The 17,680-nt window shown below is 38.5% G+C and overlaps 1 protein-coding gene across 1 annotated transcript in view; it reads left to right on the top strand.

The window, feature by feature from the left end:
• epha6 (eph receptor A6) overlaps positions 1-17,680 on the top strand; it is a 200,124-nt gene that overhangs the window by 113,767 nt on the left and 68,677 nt on the right. The gene's annotated exons all lie outside the window — the stretch shown is intronic.

The raw sequence follows: 17,680 nt of genomic DNA, 5'->3' as shown, positions 1-17,680 counted from the left end.
GTTGAAGGTATATCGTATTTACTGGGTTGTGTAGACTGTAATTATCACAGGAAAACTGGATGAAAGAACACAATGCTCAGAACCAAAATGCTGCCAAATGATTTCCTATTCTAATTCTCACTGCGGGCGTCAGCAAAGAAAATACATTTCACGTTTCTAACCTCCATATAACTTGTGTCTGTCTCACATGTTGCTCTAGATAATCTTATATTACTGTAACCATTAGTATCTTCATCATCTGTCATCTATCATCTCCAGTAAACGGTGAAAAACACACGGATATGCCAACACCATGCATAATCAGAGGCTTCATCAAAATCTAAATTGATTTGAGAATGTGCTTACCTCGCATGCAAACTAACTACATCATGCACACAAAGTTAATGGTGTGCAGAATAGGGTGTAGTAATGACAGATTAATAAAAATGATGATCCTATGGTAAACCTGAAGATGTTGTATGCAGAATATTCAGCAGTGTTACCCAGCCAGTACAGAAAACCAGTACAGCCGCACTTTGTGGCTCAAGGTATCATATTTTTTTATCAGTATTGTGTTGTATTTCAGGGGATAGTAGTGATATTGTCAAAATATCATTTAGTGTCATGGCAACATCTTCCATTATGGATCACTGTTGGATGACCTAATGCTTCTCCCCAATTTTCAAGTTCTTGAGAAATGTTTAATTCTCTCTGGAGAGTCAGAGACACTAATTTTTAATAGGTTGTTGCCTGTTGATGGATGGATGGATAGATGGATAAATGGATAAATGAATGGATGGTACAGACCAACTATATTTTCATTGAATTAAATTGTGCTATATTGGGACAGGTATCATTATCAGGATATGAAATTACCCATAAAACCCATAAATCCTAGCAGAGAAGTTAGGCAGTACTTTAGTTAATCTAAAGTGCATCGTTTTGATAGAACATATTCCAACTCAGGGAGCAATGAAAACACAGAAAACAGAAAAACATAAATAGCTCTAGCAAAATGCAGGAAGGCCACGTTAATTACACGAGCAGTGAAGTTCACAGTCAGTTGTCTATTTAGCAAAGCATCTTCCAAAACCACAGTTAGAAAAGTTAGCATTTCACATTAATTAGCATAAAAATGCAGTACCACAAATTCAACAAAATAATCAAAAGGTACAATCAAACCTGGAGAATTAAAAACAAAATTGAATACAAACATCATCAAACCATTAGTGTAATAAACTCTAAAACTAAAAAAACAGTCTTTCAGTTGTAGATTTTTTGAATGCTTTTGAATGCTTTAAGCATTAAAATGTGGTACTGACTCAGCTGACCTGATACTGAAGGGAAATTTGTTCTACAGCGCTGGAGCTAAAACAGTAAAAGCACAATCCGCCATCTGTCTTGTGTGGGTCTTTTAACAGCCTTTAGTTTGCACACCTGAAGATATGAAATATTTGATGGAGCCAAACCAGGGACTACTTTACTTTAAAAGTAGCCAAAATAATCTTAAAATGAATGGGAAACCAATGCAGCCAGGACTACAGACATATTGTGAGCTGTGAAGGCATGTCTCCCATATTCCTCATGTTTGTGATGAATACTGTATGTTATTTCCCTCCATTTCACAAACCAACTGGGGCAAGTGATGGTGCTTAGAAATATCGACATTGACAGTCCTGCCTGCAGTTCTGTCTCCTTTCATGTTACATGTCAGACTTCTTGGTTATTAGAAATAGTAGAAACTGTTACACAAACTTCTATTGATTGAGCTGTATATAGCTAAAATATAAATAAGCAATTTAGACTTAGTGTGCAGTGTTCAGTTGCTCCATAAAGACCATGTCCGGTGGCAAGTATTGCTTAAAAAATGTATTTAGAGAAAGTAATGATATTGTAACATCTGGAAACATCTGCCTGCACAACAAAACCTTGATCATTGCCACCATTAACATTTGCTAAATTATAACTTATATTTTTCTTGACCTATAATTACTTAAGTCAAAATGATTAACTCCTCACTTACATGGATATTAGCTGTTTTTCCCTTTAGGCTTATTGCTGTTTTACTATCATTTCTGTAAAACATGAATGAGCTGAGTGATAAATCTGATCTATGTCTCTCGATTCCAATTAGGCTCACCTTTTTTTTTTGCACTTTTTTGCTTCTCATTTCTTTGACATATAAACATTCACACACATTTCAAGATGTGCTGACATATTGAGAAAGAGAGACAAGTACAAATTGAACACACTGCATCAGAAAAGACTGAAGTGTTTCTCGGTTTAAGAGCCATGTCACCGATAAAGCACTGGCATGTTGACACGTTAAATAAATTCTTGGTGAATTTAGACAATATCAGGAAAAGCATTTTATTCAACTGAACTCTGAAGCTGCTTCTCATCAATTTGTTCACATTTATCTATGCGATATTGACAGCTTTAGTTTAATGTACCTATGACATGACGCATGTGTTGGTTCTGTGGGTCTCATAGGAGAATGTTGTTTTTTTTATCGTATTATAGCATACAAATGGTCAGATCCAAAGGTGTAAGTCCTGGTAGAGAACACTGTTATTTAAATAAATAAATGTTGTTAATGGCTGTTAAAAACCCATAACTGTCTAACCTTAATAGCATCATGTACACAAAATTGTCTAAATCAGTTTCTATTAAAAAGAAAACCTCTGGTCCAACTTGATCTGCAATGGCCCTCTGCCATGCCCTAAGCCAGCACCAGCACAATTATGCAGCAGGGGCTATATAGTAAATGAATAGTGTGTAACTCCTGGCCTTCTAAGCCACTGTACCCCTCCCAGGCAGGCAGCCCTCTCCCGGCATTGCGCCACGCTCTAACTAACTATGACAAATTAGCCCCACACTTAATTACTAGCCTGGGAAAATCAGAATGATGTTTATTGGGCGCGGCATCATAAAGCGGTGTGTCCGTGCCCCGAGACCAAAGTGCCATGCCAGAGAAACACTAATAATAACAACAGCCATACAAATTGGCTGAGTGGAATGACCCGGGGCCCCGAGGCGCCGGTCGGGGGTTGGGATGAGGGGGAAGGTGACTTTCTGTGGATGAATCAATACTGTTCTCTGCTGTGCTTCTGTGCTGAGCTCCAGCTACAATTGTAGATCTGCCTGAGAGAGCAGAAATCCACTTTCTGTGTGTGTGTGTGTGTGTGTGTGTGTGTGTGTCAGCAGGGCGATCCTTACACCATTATGGGTTAATAGAAAAAAAGTAGGCGCTGATGAAAAATGCTGAATATATGACATTACAGAACAAGTTTTTTTCTCCCTTGACATACAGTTATATGGGCACGTGTATCATGGGGGTCCTCTGTCTGATAAAGATTAAGTATGTATGTGTATGTGTGTGTGTGTGTGACCGCAGCTGAGCTGGTGGCACTGGCCTTGTGGAGAGAGCGGTCGTAAATAGGGCCTCCATGCTTGCTGGCTTATTAACACTTGATTTATCTGCCTCTCTATAAGGAATGCTCGCCCTTGGCACCCAAGCCTAGATATCGCCTCCAGGGAGCCCCAATTACCCAGTGCCATGTTCGTATGTGAAGGTGTGTCAAGGGAATATTTCGTGTCGTGTCATGGATATCATATGTGCGCATGTGCCTTATGTTGTATACATGAATGTAACTATTGAGTACCAGGGTCATCTTCATCATCACTCTCTCTCTCACGCACTCGTACACACACTCTTTATGCTTCCTGTGGAGGGAGATACAAGGGGGAACAATAGGATGGGATAAATTTATTCGACAGCTCTCTGCCTCTACAGTGATTTATCAGAGTATTTATCCTGGTGATGTGCCTTTATCTGTCTCTTTTTCTCTTTCTTTCTGTCTCTCCCTCTCCCTCATCTTTCTTTCCCTCCCATACTTGTACAATAAGTCCGTGTTGGAGCTTGAATTGTGTGTTCATCATTATAGGCACTGACACTACATTCCATTAAATTTTATTGTGGTGAGACAGCTGCATGGCATTGATTTACTGTATTAAGGCTAAAGTTTAAAGGCCTTATCTCATTTTATTCATAATGTTTGGCTTCCTTCCCTTATTTCCAAGACATGTTATCCTGTTTCCTCTATAATCCCATCAGTTAAATGTCATGCTGATCAACTGTGGGGTTTTTTGTTTGTTTTATCTCTCCCTGTCTGATCTTTGTGTCTTGTGAAAAAAGTTCAGCTATATTTCATATATTTTGCACTGAATGCTGACTATTTAATGCATCTTTTTTATCACCATCCAGCCATCATTACATTGTAGATTATGATAAGTGCAGTAAAGTAAGAGGGAAATGAGTAATGAATCCTGATAAAGCTTTACACGTAGAAAATAAAGGTTTCTAAGGTGATATTTGAGGAAAGACATTTATCGTTACATTCATGTTGACATTCATGTATTTTTTCCTCAGGATGGTTATATAATTATTGTACAATATTCCCTATTTAATACCTACAATAAAATGTAAATTTGCGATACATTTTATTTTTCATTAAAAGATTATTGTAATTGGTTTGTGAATTATATTGACATAATACTCAGACTGACTGTACAACAGTGCTGACTAAAGTAGTTCTACAAAGCTCCCTTCTACATTCATTAAAGCTATATAATGGTTTATATTTTAATAATGTTTAAATCATGTCCTGGTCTAATGTTGCCTGGGAATATGTTCCGCTTAATATACATGTCAATGAAATAAAGTGTTACTGAAGAGTAGAATATGAATAATTTTGCAAAGTTTCAATCACTCCTCTTTTACATGACATATGACATGGTTGTCTTCATTCATCTTAATATTCAGTGTGTAATCCTGTTAGTGATGCATCCAAATGAGAGAATTTTACTGAATTAAAACAAATGTTTTGTTTTCAAGAGGCAGTTCAGGCGTAAGTTTTGACAATAAACAACATGAATCTATTTCAGAATCTATTTTGATTAGTACACAACACATTTGATTTCTTGAGGTCGCACTTGGTGCCACATTGCACCTTCTTACCATCCGCAAACAAAAAACAGCATGTGCATACTCCCGGCTTCATACTGGGTCTGCAATACAGTGCTTACGATGATCAGTGAAGTGAAGTGCAAGATGAAAGACTCACATTACACCATGAAAGTGTTACCTGAGGGGAAATGAGTCTATCAACACTTTGCAGCGTGAAAGGCCTTGGCAGTTTATCAAAAAGTGTTGTTTTCAAAAAGTTTGACTTTTTCCGAAAAACTTCCTGTGAATCCCATCTAATAAGCATTTGTGAGGGTGGTTTAACTCAAAAACATTCAACTGAAGTGAGAAGGTGGTTGGAAAATCAGATAAAGAGGATGGATTAAAAATATCTCAAAGCTGAGAGCAAAACCTGTAATAATGTGATCCCAGTTCATGCAGATTTTTTTTCAGGTACAATCTAAGTGTTTCCCTTTCTGTGCTCCTGTTGCTCCTGGGGGGCAACACTAGTACGTATGTGCAGAGTTTGACACAAGAAGGCTGTTTTCACACCTGCTGAAGGAGGAACGTTTCTCTGTGCTCACCTTAAATCTGAGTTTGAGGCATCTATCTATGAGCATGATTTGTAACATCACAACAATTTTGAAGCCAATCGTGGTCCAGTATGAAACTTAGACAAGTTTCCAGTGCACATACACTGAGGATGGACTTCACAGTGATGTAGGAAACATCTTGTGCCCAGCAGTTTAACTTTTGAAATGAAAAATGTTTTCATATTCATAGATTCTGGATTTTTTAATTAAGGAGAAGGGATAGATATCATTTTAATGACTTTTAAGTATTTTTAATGTAGAAAAACCATATCAGACAAATTATTAGCCAAACCAGAGTAGTTATATATATATAGTCTTCAACTATATCTGGAGGGGATCTTTCAGTTCCTTTCATTTCAGTTCATACTTGTTCAACTCAGTTAAGCGGTGCAGTATAAGGAAGAATTATTTCTCAAAACAGTAACAACCAGTTCAACAGTCCAGTGTGCAATCATGATTGTGTGCAAGTTTAATTAGAATATATAAGAATCAGGGTTTTTCCAACATAGAGGATTTTTTGTTGTTTAATAGCAATTTATCGAAAATCTGTTGAACAAGCAGAACATAAATTTGAGTACAACATCTTTGACTACCAGCAGTCGACTCCCCACATCCACTGTGTGACTCATCCACAGCCGCTGTTCTCCAGACATTGTCCAGAGTTCATATGCGAAAATGGCTAGAGACACCTAGCAGAAGACAGCCTTCAGGGCTTCAGGGCAAATGTATTGAAAGTGTCTGATGCGCACGTTTTGAAGTACAAGTATTGTTTTAAATGGCCAAACACGTTATAAAGTGTGTCAAACTGCCTTGACGCCCCTACTCCGACCTTGTTTTGATTTTGGAGCATCATATGAGGACCCAGCAACCAACGCCGCGCAAGCGACCTGAGAGTACTAGCGAGCAACAGAGAGAGAGAAAGCAGGGTGGTGGTTGAGCGAAGAGAAGGAGCGGAAAGCCAGTGAATGAGGGAAATAAAACGTTATTTTCTGATTGTTTCATGGTAGTTATAAAGCACAAATAAACACTCAACAGATGATTTACTGTGGAAACAGTTCTTCTTAGTTTCATTTTGCTCCTCCGCATTTCTCCTTTTCATAGATTTCTGTCAAATAAGGTAACTAGTGTTAAGGTAAATAAGGTAAGGACAGATCATGCTTACTGTCATGCATTGTCACACCCCAAAGGCCCATCCTGAGCCAGGAAAAACCCTGAGAATATAACTCTCATATCGCTCTCCCTTTCTCAGCAGTTCAAAACACTGTGTTAATGTGTTTGTCTTGTTAGTTATGTCTTGACAGCCTTTTGGGAAATGGTGGAGATGGAAATTTCCTCTGCTCTAGTTTGCATTGCTCTCTGCATTCTGAGCCTACCTGGTCTCAGTGGACAGTGGGAAGCTGTGCACTGATCACTTTGCGGCATGTAGACTTGAAATGCTCATACCTGTATCAGAGTCCCCAACACTCTTTGCTCACCTAATTAATGCTCATTATATATAACACTAAGAATGAAAATTGTAGTTCTTATTTACTAATTTCAATTTGTAGATCTTAGTTCATTTAAATAATTCTAAGTTGTTAGTATGCTAAGATAATGTGTTGGAAGGTTTATTTAGGTTAGTGGAGAGCACAGGTAGCAGAATCGCCAGTCAGCAGTTCTGTTCAGACAATCACAATTTGGAAATGACAACCGGATTAGGAGATTCAGTCTGTTGTTTGACTGCAGATCAGAGTGACATGGACACAGTGTGTGTGAACAAGTAAACAGAGCCTCTTCCACTAATCTTGATATAGATGAGAACAACTTAACCGTGGTAACTGCGCACAACAAATATGGCAGCAGATGTGGCTCCAAAATGTTTAGAAGACATAAACATTAAAAATGCATGACTAATGAGACTAAACTGTACTAACTAACTTTACTAACTGTTAAGTAAAACTAACAGAAATCAAATTACTAAAATTTGACTAAACTAATATTCATTATTGTCATAATGATAAAAAACCAAAATCAAAACCAGGTGCCGAAATTAACACTGTTGTTCAGTATAGAAACCCCCTAACACCAATGATATGGTTTCTCTGTGGTCTTTTGGAATTCCCATCTATTCAATCCCATTTGAGTGACTTCAACACCCAGGGGTGTTTGATCGCATCACACACACACCAGCAATTCCCCTCACTAACACCCTCACAGTCCTCATGTCTCCATCCTCACACTTATTCCTTTCACACTGATCCTGGTGCGGAATACCAAGCAGATCAGAGCAGGCTTCAGCTGTATTACTGGAAATAATCAAGTGTTTGCTGTTGTTGTTGTGCGCCCATTTTCATCTCTACATGAAGAACTCAGAGGATATTTTTTCCACTGTAGGCAACATTGTGTGTGTACAGTATGTGTTGTAGACTTGTCTTCTTGTTGAAGTGTTGATTAGAAAACTAGTCATACTAGATCAGAGAGCTTTGTTTTTAGATGAAATGCAACTGAACATGACTTATGGGTAGATAAATATTTTATTTGTGATTGTGTGTAAGTGTGGCTGTGTGTTTGTAGATGTTTAAAGATGTGTTTGTCTTTGTCATGTACAATGCATCACATATAATGTGTTTTTTGACAGCATTATTAGCACTTTAGTTTCTTACTGTCTTAGACTTGGGTGTGCAATGAAAACATTTTGGGAGTTTTTTATTTTTTTAATACAAACAAAGTAAATGTTAAGCATAAGTGGCAACTACAACAGCTTAAGGCTGAAGCCAATGCAGAAGTAATTTATAGTGCAATGCCACCGATCACTGCTAGATGCTTGCGCCAAAAGATCTCTGGCTCCAACTGACTCCCATTCAAAAAGCGTCAACTTCTCTCTAGAAGTACTAAATCAATCATTTTTTTCCACAAGTCATTATGGCCTCTAATAAGTGTACTGGTGGTCATTTTTGAAATTATTTCTCTGTTAATAAGATTTGAAGACTTACAATAGCTTTGATGTCTCTCCATGTGGACATTGATTGACAGCTGTGATTGACAGTTGGCTTACCTGCTGCTCTCCTCAGCTCTGGGACTCGCACTGAGTCGGACTATTGTCAGATTATTTTGGTAAGTTTAATGTTACTTGACTACAATACCTGCTCTGTTAGCAAAATGTAGGTAAAGTAGCTAACATTAGCCCAAATGTGCACTGCTCAGTGTTCCCAGTAAGCTAGCATTAGCTTCAGTCTGAGGTAGCTGGGCGTGTTTCCAGAGCGTGAAATACAACACCCCACACTCCTTGGAAGGTCCTGGCTCCAAATGGAAACGATAGTGCCAATGGCTCCAATGCAAACCAATGGGTGACGTCACACCTCGTAACATCCATCTTTATATACAGTCTATGGTTAAGCATCAAAGTTCATTCTTGACCTTGGAAATTGTAATTTCACAAAACATTCCCAACTAAAGGTCCACTAACTTTTTCTGGAAGTGTCAAGCATTAATTTGCTTACCTGCTGCAGGGATATCATGGTGACTCAATGATATAAAGACATACCATATAACCACAAGACCCATGATTCCATTCCAGTCGAGACATTTTTTGCATGTCATCCATATATCTGTGTATATGTATTCATGTATTCTTGTATATACATAACATTCCCATGACATGTACTTACAGGACATGCATATACAGCTCATTGCATGTATATACTTATCAGGCAGCTGAGTTGAATCTTCCTGGATAACGTCAATTGTTCTTTGATGTACTTGGTATTATTAGAAGCCATGGATGTACATGTGAAAAACCCACACATACTGCACCCACCCGCCCTGCTTTTCACTAGGTGGAAAATAATGAGACATAGCCTATATTTTATAGAATATTTAAACCTGGAGGAGAAAAGATCAAATCATAGGAGATTCAAGACCACTCATTGTATGCAATGTGTCCTACTAATGCTATTCCAATGACATGACAAAGACATGGCATGGTAATGACATGACAATGCTTCCTCAAACTCCTCATTACTGAGGATAGTGGACAGATGTGGCCACGGCTTGCTCTCTGTGCAAACTAAATAAGCTTAATTTCTGTGTGGATGTTCTGTGCTGAGGGGTAAATGGACCAGTCTGCAGAGGAAACCACTTTACCAAATATATGCAGCGTATTTTGAGCTTTACTTATTGATAATGCTGCACTTACAGTATCTGCAATAGATTCACACTAGCATGGCACATGACGGTTAAACTGGGACAAACACTGACAGAAGTGACTCACCACTCACTCACTGGCTGCCAGAAAACCAAAGGATCTGTCTTGCTTTGGAGAAAAAAGTAAAAGCTGTGCTGCTTTGAAGGCATTCGCCCTCAGTGCACCCTTGCCCTTTGACAGGACCTCTTTTCCTCTTCTTCTCTTGGGTTCTGTCTATCTACTGTATAACTACAGTATATTTTTCTGCCCCCCAGCCTGTAATCATGGCAGCAACCTTTGAAGTGGGACACAAACAGATGAAAGAGAAAGTAACGACTGATAGAATAAGAATAAAGGAAGACTTTTTTTCAGAAAAAGTGGAGAGAGCGGAGGCAAGACAAGATAAGATGACACTTTTTATCCCTTTTGTGCTGCAGGATAAAAGTCAATTTAGCATAGAAATGTTACCAGGACATTAAATTGTTACTTTGACTTTGGTGTATTTTGAAAGATGATGGGATTCTTTGTCAGTAGTTGTATGTATATTATTCAGTCAAACACTTTTAAACTATGAGACACTCTTGCAGATACAATGTTCTCATGTTTTCCCATATCGCAAACCTATAACCAGACAGAATGATGTTATAGTTATTTCAGCAAAACCCTGGAAACCCTGGATCATTACCAATGTTTTTTTTAATTATTTTCTACCACAGTATGTGCAAATGGAAACTACTTAAGCTTTAAGGAACTATCTTTAAAGACATTATAGTACCACGGCACATAATTTTGTTTTTTTTGTTCTGTGTTGTTTCATTCACATGCTTGGTCTCCACAGGTACTCTGAAATGCTAGTATAATGTCATTCTCTTCATAGTGATTCTCATTAAACCACTAATCAAGCCTTTATGCTCTGTATCCTTCACAGCTTGTGAAACGTGACTACTTACAGGTTGTTTCAGCTCCGAATTAACAACTGCGTTTGTCTACTTAATGGCTGACGGGAAAAATAGAGGGCGCCGTAGGAGAAGCTCTCTTTGAGAATGAGATTGGAATTTTAACTATTTCTATTCCGCATAATATAAAGTTACACAAAGTGTTTTGCTTCGCCATTATATTAGCTTGATTCTAACTAAAAGAACAGAGTCTTGTTCTTCTGTTCTGCAGCACGCAGATTTGGTGGGCCTGAGCTCTAAGTGGCTATGCGTACAGTATGCTCAACATAAATTTGTGTTTGGTTTTGCACATTTTATAAAGCAGACCAACTTTAAAGCTAACCTTTCACTTTGCCTTGGGTGATGCTTTGGGGAAAAGGTTGGTGCTTGTGGCCCTGTGTGTGTGACAGTAGGCTCTTTTAGTGTGTGCATAACTCCTGACTTTTAATAGAGTGAGGTCCTCAGGGAAAGGAGACCCACACATACACACATGCGATAGCCTCACACTTTCTTCAACTCTCTTCAAGAGACTTTATACACAGAAACTGATCTGTCCGTCATGAACCCATCAATTTAAGTCTGCACAAAGATCCTTTGGTTCAGTTGTGTTTATTAGTTTTAATAAAAAAGTATGATTTTAAAGAACAAAAGACAGGCAAGAAAGCCAAAGATGAAACAGTAAAAAGTAAAACTGGTGCTTGACCTTACTCATAATTACCTATTGATTTAATTGGCATTTAAATCTTTCACAATCCATGTCATGCACGAATGAGCTCATGTAGCAGAAAGTCATTTTGTTTCTTTCTTCTTTACTTTTGCATGCATTGCTGTGGCATTTAGAAATACATAAAACTTGATATACTGCATGTCTAGTTGACTGTATTTGTGATGGTGAGACATCTCATCCTCTAGCATTTTATAAAAGTTACATTCTATAAGCAGTGCTACTATAATATATAATATATAGAAATGAACGCAGTTGACTGAGGAGTGCTCCAGAGAGTTCAGACCTAATTAATTATCACTGCAGAACAAAAGCGATAATTAATAAGGTCTGGATGTCATTGTCACAAAATACAGCATGGCCCCAAACAGAGTTTGTACTTGTTATTCCTAAAATAACATTTTTAGCAGTAAGAAAGCTGTGTTTTGTGCATTAGGTTGTTAGATTGCTGATAGATGGTAGCTGTAAAATTGTAGCAGTTATTTGTATCATCGTTTAGCTACAAAACAGCTGATCCAAACATCCGGTGTTGCCAGTGTTAAAACCCTAGGAAAATAGGTTACATATTACTTCCTCTCCAAAAATTTAAATAAATCAACCTGAAACCCAAATACAAGCGGGCTGGTCCACCTTTCACAACAGCTTATGGAGATAAACTCACAGTTTTGTCCGCGGCAGTTGAATAATGCTGTATTCGTAAAAAATTAGCATGATTGAGTGCACTTGTCAGGGGAGACCGCTCTATGTATTAGGAGACTGAAATGCTGTGTTTGCAAATGTGCAAATAGCACTCTACACATAAACACACACACATGCAGACACACACATGCATAACAAACGCACAACAGAACGAGGGCTGTGTGAAAAACCCTGCACCTGTAATGGTGTGATAATGCTGAGTAAGACACACACACACACACACACACACACACACACACACACAAAGACACATAATGACTATAGCTCCATCAAACTGGCGTGGGCTGTAGAGTAGTGACCTAAATGGTTTGGGATTGCAGCATCATTGGTGATTACCATTGAAAGTCTAGTGATATATAGCACCTATAAACAGACTATAGGGGAACAAATTCACATTGGAGCACAGAGCTATATGAAGCTCTGCAGTCTGAGACAAATACTGTTTATCCATCATTAAGAGACACCACTACACACTGGGCACAGAAAACAACATCATCAACTCTTAAAGTAAAGCAATTCAACTTTGAAGTAACTAAATCACCATTGCAAGAATTGCTACAATTGTGGTTTTATATTAGGTTGCTAAATGTGCAGTTGGCATATGTCCACAGCAAGTGGCAACTACACCAACAGCCACTAGATGCTGGTTCCACTCGCATTCAAAAAGCCTCAACTTCTTTCTAGAAATACTAAGTCAATCATATTTTTCAACAAGTCATTATGGTCTCACCTGCTAAATTTGAGCCCTGTAATAAGTGTGCTGGTGGTCATTTTGTAAATTATTGCTCTGTTAATAAGATTTGAAGACATATAGAAGGCTTTGATGTCTTCTGTGTGGGCGTTGATTGACAGCTGTGATTGACAGGTTGCTCACCTGCTGCTCTCCCCGACTCCGCGGGATGTCTTTCCACAGTGTGAAAGGCAACACCCCGCACTCCTTATGTGGAAGGTCCTGGCTCCAAATGGAGAGGATGGTGCCGATTTCAAACCCAAACACAGTTGAGTTGGCCTCTTAATCTCAGTTAATGATCTCATATCGCTTTGAAAACTCATAAAATAAAGAGCTGATTTCAAGAACACTTTGCAGTAAATGGTGATGGAGGAATGTAACTTAGTACATTAACTCTATACTTAAACACAATTTTGAGGTACTTGTTCTTTATTTCCCATTTTATGCTGCTTTATACTTCTACTTTACTACATTTTGTATGTAAATATTGTACTTTTCACTCCACTACTTTTATTTGAAAGTTTTTGTTACTAGTGACTTTGAAGATTCAGATTATTTATACAAATATAATAAATTAATAATAAAATCTAATGAACCAGAAGAGTGTATTCAGAAGAGTACAGATCTCCGCCAGGTGTGTCTGGGGGCCTCCTTCTCCCTTCCCAAACAAAGAAGAGTTGAATATCATTCAATTGTCCCTCCTGGCTCCCCTACAGTCAAGATGGTAGTGAAGCTAACAAAAACAGGGATTTATTTATCTCATATCATGCCTAACTTTAGTGGATCATAAGATATTGGGTATGGAATTAATCTGCAGATACGTCGGTTCAAGATGAGACCAAACTTTTCTATGAATGTCAGTTTTTTAGCCATGACAAAGGCCAAAATGTGGCCTGCAACACACTTGTTTTTAGCCTAGCTGATTGCCGGAAATACCTTTTGCTGCAGTTGTTGATCACTTCCGGCCACTACCGGCTGGATAAGGAGTGAGGAGTCAGCAGTCAATGGCCGTATAAAACATGTCATAAAACAGCTTTCACCGTGTGAATCACTGCAACCATGAGAGGTCCTTGAGCATACAGTCACAAATGTGCACAAAAAATATTAGGCTGATGGGTCCAGTAGTATGTGAGATTAGCTGCGGACAGACACACACACAGACACGTGCACACACACGGACACACACACGGACCAAACACATGATCTCCTCCAGGCTTTCTCCTGGCGGAGATAATTATGATGTATTTTTATAAATTAAGCTACCCAGCAGTATATAAAGTAGTTACAATTAGCTGTACCTTTACCAGCTGTGACATAAGTGATGCTCACACATTAATGCATGAATAATTATAATCCAGTAATATAATATATTCTGAAATGGGCCATTCTGAATAATGAGAATTTCTACTTTACTTTTTTTGCCTTAAGTCACAGAAATTCACTACCAATATCACATGTTTAAGTATAACTGCAAGTTCATTACTGTATGAAGTGTATCAAATAATTATTTCCAGGCTACAAATTAATGATAAACGTATGCACACAAGTTATCAAAGATTTTTTTTCCTCATACATTCCAAGTTGTGTAGAATAAACTGTGTAGGAGATATATTTTGAAGAAAGGAGTGCTCAGTTTAAGATGAGTTCTTCTGACAACAATACTTCCAATATAAGGGCTTCTGACCTTCAGAATAGAGGCAGGCAATCTTACTGAAATAACCAATCCCATTGCTGGTTTAGAAGTGACATTGAATGTAACATTGTAAAATTGTCCAGTCAGCAGTCAGTTGTAATGGAGGCTGATGCTGAAGGACTTTAGAAACTAAAGTACGAAATGGAACAGATTAACAGCGGAGCCAGAAAGTGGAGCAATAACACAACTTCTGTTGTGTTGTATTGATGTTCATACCTGCATCATACCCACAGATGAACAGTGTGGGAATTGTACCCCGTTTTCCACAGTCCAAACTTTTAGTGGTCAAAAAGCTGTAGAACAAGTTCAGATAAACTTAAGTCATCGTATTCAGTGCTTGATTTCTTTTGCAGCCAATGACCGGCTTATGTTTACAACCCATCATCATCAGACACTGAATATCTTCCCTGGGGATTAGCTGCCAGGCCAGGACATCTTCACTTTTTGCTTGTTGATGGAGTTTTTACCTTCAGTCTAATTTTCAGCAAGTGAAACACCTGCTCAGTTGGACTGTAGTGGTGTGTGTGTTAAAAGTTGGCTATGAGTCCTCCACTGCTCACCCACTACGAATGTGGACGCCCTTAAAGCTCAAATTCGGCACTTAAAATTCATGCTTGTTGTTTCAATTCAGATACACTGCGCTGGAGTACAAAGCCAAACTGTAAAAAAAACACATCACATCCCAATGTGTTCTAACTACGTTGTACTTTGGTCTTGTTTATTCAACACAAAATCAATTCTGGAAACAGAAGCACGGTGTGTGGGACAGTTGGAAGAAAGCTCAGAGATATTTTGATGAATCTCCACTGGCAGATGTTGAAAAGTCAGTAGTGAAAAGAAATTAAAAAAACACAGAAGAAAGGGACAGAAACTCATCTAAGTTGGTTTTGGTTTGTACTTCTGTAAAGTGCGATAACATCCATAGACCTGTGTGGGGGTACACACGTTCTATTTACTGTGTGTTTATTTCCATTTAGACAACTTATGCATTATTGATTCTCACACTGTTAACACATTAGAGCCTGTTGATGGTCGGCTGTCTTCTCACGGAGAAAGCACATCACTTAGTTTTTGTATGTGTGTGTGGACGTTAAATGCCCATCTATTCACCATTGTGTTTGTGTGTATGCGCATGTGTGTGTGTGTGTGTGTGTGTGTACAACGGTACCACAGATGGATGATACACATAACTCACACGCACATGCTTCGCTGGCAGTAAATCCCCACAGACTACACAGTCCTGTTACCAGAAGATTTTTCTGTCAAAGTGTCCTTGAGTAAGACAGTCAACCTCTGCCTGGTTACTCGTCATAAGTCAGATAAGAACATTAGCAGAAAGATTATGTGAATATTGTTGTACAGAGCTGCATATAGCCAGTGTAGAAGGAAGGTAATGAGTTATTGTGTCAGACTGTTGGCAAGCAACTGAATCTCCTCCTCAAGTTTTTCCAGGCAAGACAGCAGTTTTCTTCATCAATTTACACCTTGGTTGTATATTTCTCTACAGGCATAACCGTTTGAAAACACTGCAACAGTAATTAGTTATCACATCACACGCAGCTGCAGATCAATTGTTTGTTCGTTTGCTGGTATTCTCAGCCTTTTGTTATTGATTATGTGTCAAATTTCAGCATTATATTATTGATTTATCTAATTACATTGAAGATGGTTTAACACAATCATGCAGTTATGACTTGTTAAAGTAGGTACTTAAACAATATATTGTAATGGTGGGTAAGCAATGACCACCAATGTTGTTTGGGAAACATACAAAGAAAAATGGACTTGACTGACTTGAGTCTTTAAAGTGATTCCCGTTTTTGTTTTCTCAGTTCTTAGATCTTGTCAAACCAACCTGGCAAAGTTTCACCCTAAATGAGCTTACATGAAGAACTGTACAACTCTGAAATGAAATGTGTCCAAGCCAGCTGTCTTGGAATATCTTTGGGGTTTTGTCCATCAGTAGCCAAGGGACAGAGAAATGTGTTGAAGGGGTTGATGGATGGAAAAAAAATTTGACGTTTGAGAAAAGAGAGGCAGAATGAGTAAAGGACAGAGTGAGGATGACAGTCCCTTGTGTGACTAGAATCCAGAGAGAAATGAAAGAATGGAGACACAGAGAACATGGCTATGAAGAACAGGGCTGGTCCTCCATTGACTTTTTAAGGTGTTCATATCCAGTATTTTATGCCAATGATATGATAGAAACATCTTTTGGAATAATTTATTTTTCCTTGACACTTTTCTTTTTTGTTATTCTGTAATATATATATATATATATATATATATATATATTATAGCACAATAGAAAGCCCCTATACCAAGGACCCTCCAGTTATATTTAGAAATCATCAATGTTATACAGATGAAATTTGACAGTGGCTAACTTTACTCACTTACCAACCAGTCGTCCATTCAAGTAATGTACTGAGTGCACATTTGCTATGTAAGCATCGAATTGATTGACACATTGTGACACATTGTGTCACAAACCACAGTGTGTGTGCATGTGCTTGACATAATGAGACCATGGGAATCTTGAATCCCAGACGGTGTGCAGACTGTGTAAATAACATCTATTATTTAACAAAAGTACTGTATCAGCCCAGGAAATTAGACTAACCCTAGCAGAGACAACAAAGTGCCTCCGTCCCCTAACACACACATGCACACACACACAGATCCAAACAATTTCTCTTTCTTGCATCCTATTATTGTTATGACTGTATATTAGCCAATGCAACAAGCCAATTTCATTAATGTTTCATCTTATAAGAAGAGAATGTTTGGGCATGCAGTGATGGAAAAAGTGGGGAGTATATGGGTGAGGAATAGAAACAATGGGAGGATGTCAGGTAAAGAGATATAGACAAAACAGGGAGAGAGAAAGAGAGAGTGATTTGGAATCAGTGGTGCGTAGCGTCTACCAGCCCATGTTGTCATTGACAGGAAGTGAAGGGTACATGCCTTCCTCAAACCAGCTTATCCTGCTGACCTCATGGGGGACAGTGTGTGTATGTGTATGTATGTATGTGTTACAGAGGAACGAGAGAGAGAGAGAGAGAGGGCCTGGCTTCGTGGTCTCTCCCTCCCTTCAGGCCTGAAATGAATGATGCTCCCAGTGGCTTGGTTTCACCCCAGTGAGCACACACACACTGCGCTAAAGGCAAAGCTGTGGGACCAGATATGTGTGTGTGTG

The sequence above is a fragment of the Thunnus thynnus genome, chromosome 11 (assembly GCF_963924715.1).
Source record: "Thunnus thynnus chromosome 11, fThuThy2.1, whole genome shotgun sequence".
NCBI lineage: Eukaryota > Metazoa > Chordata > Actinopteri > Scombriformes > Scombridae > Thunnus > Thunnus thynnus.
This window is presented reverse-complemented; position numbering and strand designations above follow the sequence as displayed.